The 7,962-nt window shown below is 41.7% G+C and overlaps 1 long non-coding RNA gene across 1 annotated transcript; it reads right to left on the bottom strand.

The window, feature by feature from the left end:
- Positions 1 to 5,126: 5,126 nt before the first annotated feature.
- LOC106012238 lies at positions 5,127 to 7,738 on the bottom strand. Its single transcript, XR_001184973.1, has 2 exons — positions 7,637 to 7,738; positions 5,127 to 5,919 (listed from the first exon to the last, which is right to left on the bottom strand). It is a non-coding gene; the product is annotated as an uncharacterized LOC106012238 (long non-coding RNA).
- Between the last annotated feature and the right edge of the window lie 224 nt (positions 7,739 to 7,962).

Below are 7,962 nucleotides of genomic sequence, written 5' to 3'. Positions count from 1 at the left end.
CACACACACACACTCCCACCCCCACCTCCCCCTTCCGTTCCCCAGTAGTATTGTGAGGTTTTGAGAAAACGAAACACTTCATCGACTGTTCAAAGCGTGAAATCCCTCACAATGTGTGCTATTCCAATACCGTCTGCGAATGTTTATGGGTTGTTGTTTTTTGTTGTTATTTTTCGGGGGTTTTTTCACTTTTTTTTTCGTCTAGTCCATGAGCAACAATCGATATTCAATACTTTTTGGGCTCTGAAAAAGAACCCGGTATGGGTTTAACGCCCCTAACAACCCTATTAGGTTATTTAAGGGGCGGGACTTCCAAGTCAACGTCCGTCTCCGATAGGACCGAGCCAAGTGGGAAGTTCGTGTAAAGTGTCTTTCCAAAGGACACAACGTCGGGCCGAGCTGAGGCTCGAACCCCCGAACCCGCAATCTCACGATTACGAGTCCGGTAGCCTAACCACTAGGCAACCAACACCACTTTTGGGCTCTACTTATCACCCTATATAGTAATCATCAAATACAAATTAATATTGTTGTATCTTGGCTACCTTTATGGTGTAGCCTAAGATATAACAATGATAATAATACGCTCAAATTCTGCTTTGGACTGAGAAATATGGAACCAAAATCATTCGCTCAAATTTATTTCCCTTTTCGAAAAATTCAATCACTCGTCATTCGAATGGTTCTGTCTGCTACATTAAGAAGAGCTGTGAATAACAACCCCCCCAAAAATGTGAATGTTGAATGGTAGTTCAAATAGCCACAGCACCACCTCCTAAAGATCTCCCAATCGCCCCAGGATCTGACCGCCAACGCCCCACGCTTCTAGACCCGTGGGTTACTTATCCCCTTTCGAAATGCAATTTGGAGCAGACAGAATCCTTATAAACGCCTGGAAAATCACAGTCAATTTGTTTCTAGGCGCGGGGCCCGAACCTATCGGCCTTATCTTGTCGCTGCTAATCATCGGGAATCCCCGTCTCGACTCGCTGGTAATGGGAAGTGACGTCTTAAAGCGCAGACGTGGGGCCCCCCTCTGTCCGGACCACCAGCCAAACGAGCGGATGGGAGATCTCGTCTTGCTAGAAAGCCCGGGATTGAGCATTAGAGCAGTTGGCAGCTCTGTGAAACGGTCATCACCGTACGGTTCTAAGCTAAATCGGTTATGGGTAGGTGTAGCAAAGACCGTGTATCTTTGGGTGTAGTACTGTAGTATTTATAGCCTCTTTGGTACGAACGTATTTCAGCAGGTAGGAGCAAAAACAATCTTAGCTTCAGTTGCTTTCAAACTCTTAAAGCAGCGTGTCTGTCTGTCTATCTGTCGGTCTATATATTTGAATATTTGTAGATCTATATATGGACGTCTATCTTTCTATCCGTATGTCAGTACAATTGAGTGTCTCTTTGTTCGCTTGTCTTTGTGTCTGTTCAGACAGTAAAAAGATCACCGCTGTACTAGTCCAAATGTAGGTTATTTCAGGAGCAACAACAGTAATAATATTGGCTTCTGTTGCTTCCAAACTCTTGAGCCCCCCCCCCCCCCCCAGGGCAGTGTTACTGACTGAAGTGTCTTTCGGCCATTCCCAAAGGAGGGATATTAACCTGTTCTTATGCACAGTAGAATTGTAAATGGGCTGATTCATCGATGTCATGCTCATAACTGTGCAAGAACCACATATGGGGAACTCCTGCTTTTTCTTTCCTCATCCTTACTATCGCCATTTTCCCTCTACTTCTTTTGTATGTTTGCTACTCTCGTGTGAACTGCTGTTTCCGGAGTGCCTTGGTCGTCGAAGCAGACTTTGTGCTGTTGAAGCTAGAGAGGTGAACAGAGTAAGCCTGATTCCCCGTTTCTGTTGTTATCCACCCCTTGGCGCTCATATGACCTTACGCAGTTGCGAGCGCCGTAAAACCTGACTAAAACATAAAACAAACTCTTGTGCAGTCTGTCTTTCTGCCTGTGTATTTGCCCGTCTGTATGTCCATCTTTCTGTCCGTATGTCTGTCTGTGTATTTGCAACTCAGTATGTTCCCCTGTCTTCGTTCGTGTCTGTCTTTCTGTCTATATAATCCCGTGTCTGTACGTCCATCTTCCTGTCTATGGGTCTGTACACAATTTGCCTGTCTGAACTTCTGTCGTTCTGTCCATGTTTCTGTGCATTTTGGTGTCTGTACGTCTATCTTTCTGACCGCGTATCTGTGCTTTTGCTAGTTTATATGTTGGCCTGTCTTTCTTCTTGTCCTAACAAAACCCCTCAACTCTAACGAAGTCAAGATAAGGCGTGTGAGGAAATCTGGGGATTAGGCTAAAGAACATTTGGTCGCTCTGTGAGAGCTCCTACCACGCACTAGGGCTGGGCAATGAGTCGCTTTAGCAAAATCCGGATACTATGTTAGTGCACCTCTTCGGCAAATAATATGATATGAACCGATTTGGCAAATGGGTTAGAACCACTTTAACAAACGGGTTAGCAATACTTCAACACATGGGTGCACCCACTTCGGCAAACGGGTCAGGCAAGCGAGTTAAAAAGTCTGAATTCGGATAATGTCTCATTAAGAATTATCCGGTTATCTTTGTTGATTATCCGAATTTTGCCCTCCTCTACCACGCACGCCTTCACAGGGTGAGAGCATCAAGAGGTGGGCTAAGTAACGTAGGTATTAGATCTAGACGCTGGGACCCGAAAACACATTTACCTGTCAGTCTGATTGTCTATTTGAACATCAGTTAGTCTGTTTTAGTTTTAGTAAGAGTCTTACGGCACTTGCAACACAAATGGGTAACATTAGTGCAGAAGATACAGAGGTCTTACGAGAGAGTAACAATCAAAGAAAAAAATGGAGAAGAGACAATGACGATGGGTGTTTGACAGGACAGAAGGAGGATACCAAACCAGAGCGCCCACCAACCGCCCACTGTTTATGTGTCTGTTTGTCTGTCTAAAGCAATGTGGGAAGAAAAATGGGGAGAACTGGCAAACATTGGCAAACATACATACATAAACACATAATTAAACACACAAATATACACACACAAAAATAACAATTACAGTAAGCTCCATTCACAATTTTAGCTGAAATTCCCAGGATCTGATTACTGGTTGGTTGGAGCGACCACAAACTGTGTGTATGTGTGTGGGGGGGGGTAGAGGTGGGGGATGGGGACAGTGGTGGGATGAGGTGGCGGGGAGGGGAGGCCAGGAGTGAGGATGAGGGATGGAGGAGGTGTAGATGAGGGAGGAGGAGGGGGGTGGCTTTCCTGGCATCCGGGGCGGTAATCAGTGGGGCTTGAGCTAATGGGATGAGTGTGTCAGTGTCAGCAGTAGGCGGCTTGGAAGGGTTTCCTCCCTCTCGGAAAGTAGGTGGCGTCGCCGGCCTGGTGGTTATGCTGTACGTGAGCTAAATTGTGTTGAAGGCGGCGTGAAACGGTTACAATTGTGTGTTTGTTTTGTGGTTTAAAGTCTGGGGTCAACAGAATCGTGACTACGCTACTCGGGTTATTTGGTGCTCTACATAATTAAAGAGTGGATTGTTGATGGATGCTCTGAAGTGGCAAATATATATCTATCGTCTTTCTCTCTGTCTCTCTCTCTGTCTCTCTCTCTCTGTCTCCCTCTCTCTCTCTGTCTCTCTCTCTCTCTCTCTCTCTCTCTCTCTCTCTCCTCTCTCTCTCTCTCTCTCTCTCTCTCTCTCTCTCTCTCTCTTCCTTCGTTTCTTTGTACCATGTTACTCTTTCGTAATACCTCTAATCTTTGGCACTTATATGACCTGGGATTAGATTCTGAATTTACTGTCCTTTTCGGCCTCACAGAAACGTCAATATCCATCACCACAGTATATCCAGCTTTCCAAATGTTTGGCACAGTGTAGTTGTTCATTATTTATTTATCCCTAGCTCATTTCAGATCACCCATAAAAACCTCTCTTCCCTGTGGCCTTTTGCGTCTTAAGAGACGATCTTAATAAAGAGTATTCATTATACAGCTTTGCCCAGGCGATGGAAGAACCTCTTAGCTCGGTGAAAGGGCTAGGGGAATCTGTCAGGACACAAACACGTATATTGTACAAAAATCGCTCAAAACCCAGAAAGAGAACTGTCATATTTACACAGTATAGTATTTCAAAAACTTCTGTTTATAGAAAACATGTTTATTCCGAAATATGAAAATACATGAGAAAACAGTTTGAATTGTTTCATTATTGTATCAAAAAAAGTGTAAACAAGCCAGTCCCACCAAACCTCAACTCATTTTTCTTCCTTATCTCTCCTCCTGTTTTTCTTTAGTGGCGTCGGTGGCCTAGTGGTTAGGCTACCAGACTCGTAATCGTGAGATTGCGGGTTCGGGGGTTCGAGCCTCAGCTAGTTCCGACGTTGTGTCCTTGGGAAAGGCACTTTACACGAACTTCCCACTTGGCTCAATCCTATCGGAGACGGACGTTAAATTAGGAGATCCCGCCTCTTAAATAACCTAATAGTGTTGTTAAAGGGGTGTTAAACGCATACCATTTCACCATTTTTCTGTTTTTCTTTCCATGTTACTCTCTAGTAAGTACTTTAATCTTCAGCAATTGTATGACTTACGTGTGTAGCAAGTGCCGTAAAACTCTTACTAAACTTAAGAATAAAGTCCTCAGCTAGACATGTATTTTTCAACGTAAGAGGTGCAGAGGTTGGCTAAAACAGCACCTGGACATGAATGGCTGGTGCCTCTATAAATAAATCATTGATGGTCAAAGTGCAGAGGTCAGGAAGCGCATTTTGTGCTTGGCTGTCGATCTCTGCATACAACAGACTGGAACTTCTAGAAAAATGATGTACATGTTATACAGTAAAACCTGTTCTCACGGTCAATTGTCCATTACAATAACCTGTTAAGACAACCATTTTCTGCTACCATTTTTGGCATTTTTGAAATGTTACAATGCCACTGGAAAAGGCTGGCCCAGAAAAAAGATGGATAGATGGGGGTCAGAGAAATATAAAACAACAACAGTGTCACCATGCGATAGGCGATAAAAAAAACCAAACATACAAGAGAAAGACGTTTACTCCTCCTCTCGGCAGAGGCTGTAAAACAACAACAGTGTCACCGTGCGATAGGCGATTTAAAAAACCCCAAACATACAAGAGAACGACGTTTACTCCTCCTCTCGGCAGAGGCTGTAAAGTAAAACAGAATGAACGTAAATAAGGACACTGTCTAAGAAAACCACATTTCTCCTCGATAAAAAAGCGCAAGAATAGGCTCTTTAGATTAACGCACACACATACGCAGACATTCATACAATCCCAGCACAATCAATGAAGATCATCGTGCCCATCACACCATGAACATAATAGCTCAATGAGTAAGAAGGACTAATACAATTATCAAGATGGTATTTAATAAAAAAGTATATACATTTTGTGTATCTATATCATGTACAGGAACACTAATTTTTGCCAATGCCAATTGTAAGAAGAGAAAATTATTTTTGTTGTCATTTCGACTACCAGTCAACTTGCTTTTTACTAATATTGTGCACATCATAATATCATGAACCTAAGAGAACTGTGAGAAGGAAGGACAAAAGTAATCAACTGTTCGTTTCATAAAGTATGTTTTTAAATAAGCTCAAAAGTAATTATTTTCACTGTCAAGATGAGAAAAGTATTCTTTGAGGTTTTTTCACTTCGACCACCAATCAACTTGCTTGAGTTTGATGTTCACGATCGGTATGAGAAACCTGGTGATCTGTGGGGCTGAGGTGGTAGTGGTGGTGGTGCTGGCGTCGCTTGTGGTGTCTGTGTCTCCCGGAGCGGTAGGAGCACTCAGGCAGGGTTCTGGGGCAAGGCAGCTGATGATCAGCAGTAGGAATAGCATGGTCTTTGTCGCTGGAATCATCATGGGGTGTATTTTCTAGGTCGTTTCTTTTCTGAAAAAGAGAAAAAAAAAGAATGAGAAATTCTTTACCGATCTTGCTTGCTTGCTTGTGTTTGAGTGTATGGAAGGAAACTAATACTTCAGACTTAATTGTTGTCATCACATTCATAACCTTTTTTAAGCTTAACATTTAAGCTTTAAAAAAAAAACAACCAACACATTGCTCTTAACGACGAAACTTTAAACATTTATCCTTTCAACTTTTGAAAATAATGTTTTTTTGCCACGAGGAGAGAGGAAAATTAAACATTTCTCAAAACAAATTGCGAGTGTTTAGATATGACTCTAACAGCCATTCGTCTACGGCAGTCACCTGTACTCACGACATTTTCCCACGTACCCTCTTTGAGTGTTTTTCTCAATTATTTGTAATGACACTTTGGAATCTGATGTTAGTCAGTTTTTTGGGGCATTTGGACTTATTGACATTTTACACCAAACATGGAGTTGTTTTAGCATTGTGTTTCCGGCAAAATGAATCCTTATAATAATATGACATTAGACTTTTTAAAAAGTAAAACATACTTGGTTGAATTACTTTTCTAGAAATAATAAAAGTTACCTCCCTGGCACATATTTCCTGACGGACTACATTTCTATAGAAGAGGATGAATTCGTGCTTGACACCACATTTTTGGGGTACTTTCCTCTGCTAAAAATGGTATTAAACAACAAACACAGGTATATTATCAAGGTAGTACTGGCATTTGAATAGAAATCAGGACCAATCCCATCACATACACTAGTCTTTTCTTTTCCTCGGTTTTTCTCAGAACCCTTTGAACTTTCAGAAGTTGTGATTTTGTTATCAAACAGGTATACATAATTTGGGCCTAAAACATCATTTATTGTTGAAACTACTTCATGATCAGCTTGTATCTGTTATAGATCCTTTGATGATTCACTATTTCTGGGCTTTAGCAAGTCTTTAAAATTAGAACAAACTTAATCTGGTGTGGCCTCACATTCAACATTTTCCCTAGTGACGCCATTTTCTATGTACACTTTCAACAACACTGACAGTGGGAAATGATCTGATTCTGGCCTGGGCATGATAGAAAAACTAAAGATCTTCTCAAACGTACCCTTGCTCACAAAAACATAATCAACAATTGTTTTTCTTCATTTACAATGCAAGTGGCTTTACTTTCCTCATTCCCCTGTATTCGGAGAGACAGACAGACAGACAGACAGACAGACAGACAGACAGACAGACAGACAGACAGACAGACAGACAGACAGACAGACAGACAGACAGAGTTGGATGGTATCCTGTATCTCCTTCATGACGGCTGTTTTTCTTTCTTAATTTCTTTTGGTCGTGGGCGCAACTCACAAAAGAGTCTGTTTGTGCCCCAATAACTAAATCAAACTAATAACAAAATCAAGAATTCCTAAAGCACCATATCAAGTAGGACATTAACTCTATCTGGCAGAGAAAAGTGGAAATTGTTGGTCACTTTTAAGCACAAGTTTTGAGAAAATCTAAGGTAAAATTTCTGTCCCCTGTTCAGTTCCTTGAAAATACAAGGAGAGTTTTCTTTGAAACCAAACAAATATACACACTAAAGAAAGCAAACTTCTCCTACAGATAGGGCAATGCCCACTTTTGGTGCAGGTCAAGATTTCTGGAAACCTCCGAAATCTGGGTTAGCTCGCTTGTCCTTAAAAGCGACCATTTACTGTGACGATAAAACAAGCAAACTGACCGTCCAGACGAGAAAGAATAATTCCAAAAGAACGGTGTAAGAATTGCTTTCCGGCTGAGAAGTGTCAATTCTACAGTGTGGTACGCTCTGGTGACTGGAACTATATAGATCTGGATCTTATACAATGTGCACACAGCTAATCAAATATTTATCTGATTCAATCGGAACTAGCCCTATTTTTCTCCATGTAGGGGTAAAAGCTATCGTTATGGAACAGTGCGACCGAAATTCGACTGTGACTTTTAAAATAATAAGAAATCAAAATTGTTTATCAATAGTGCAAATCGAATAGATCGCATTGCATCAAAATTGTAGCACCTGCCCCT

The sequence above is a fragment of the Aplysia californica genome, unplaced genomic scaffold (genome assembly GCF_000002075.1).
Source record: "Aplysia californica isolate F4 #8 unplaced genomic scaffold, AplCal3.0 scaffold00301, whole genome shotgun sequence".
Lineage (NCBI taxonomy): Eukaryota > Metazoa > Mollusca > Gastropoda > Aplysiida > Aplysiidae > Aplysia > Aplysia californica.
Note: the sequence above shows the minus strand (reverse complement) of the source record. Positions and strands in the feature narration are given on the sequence as shown.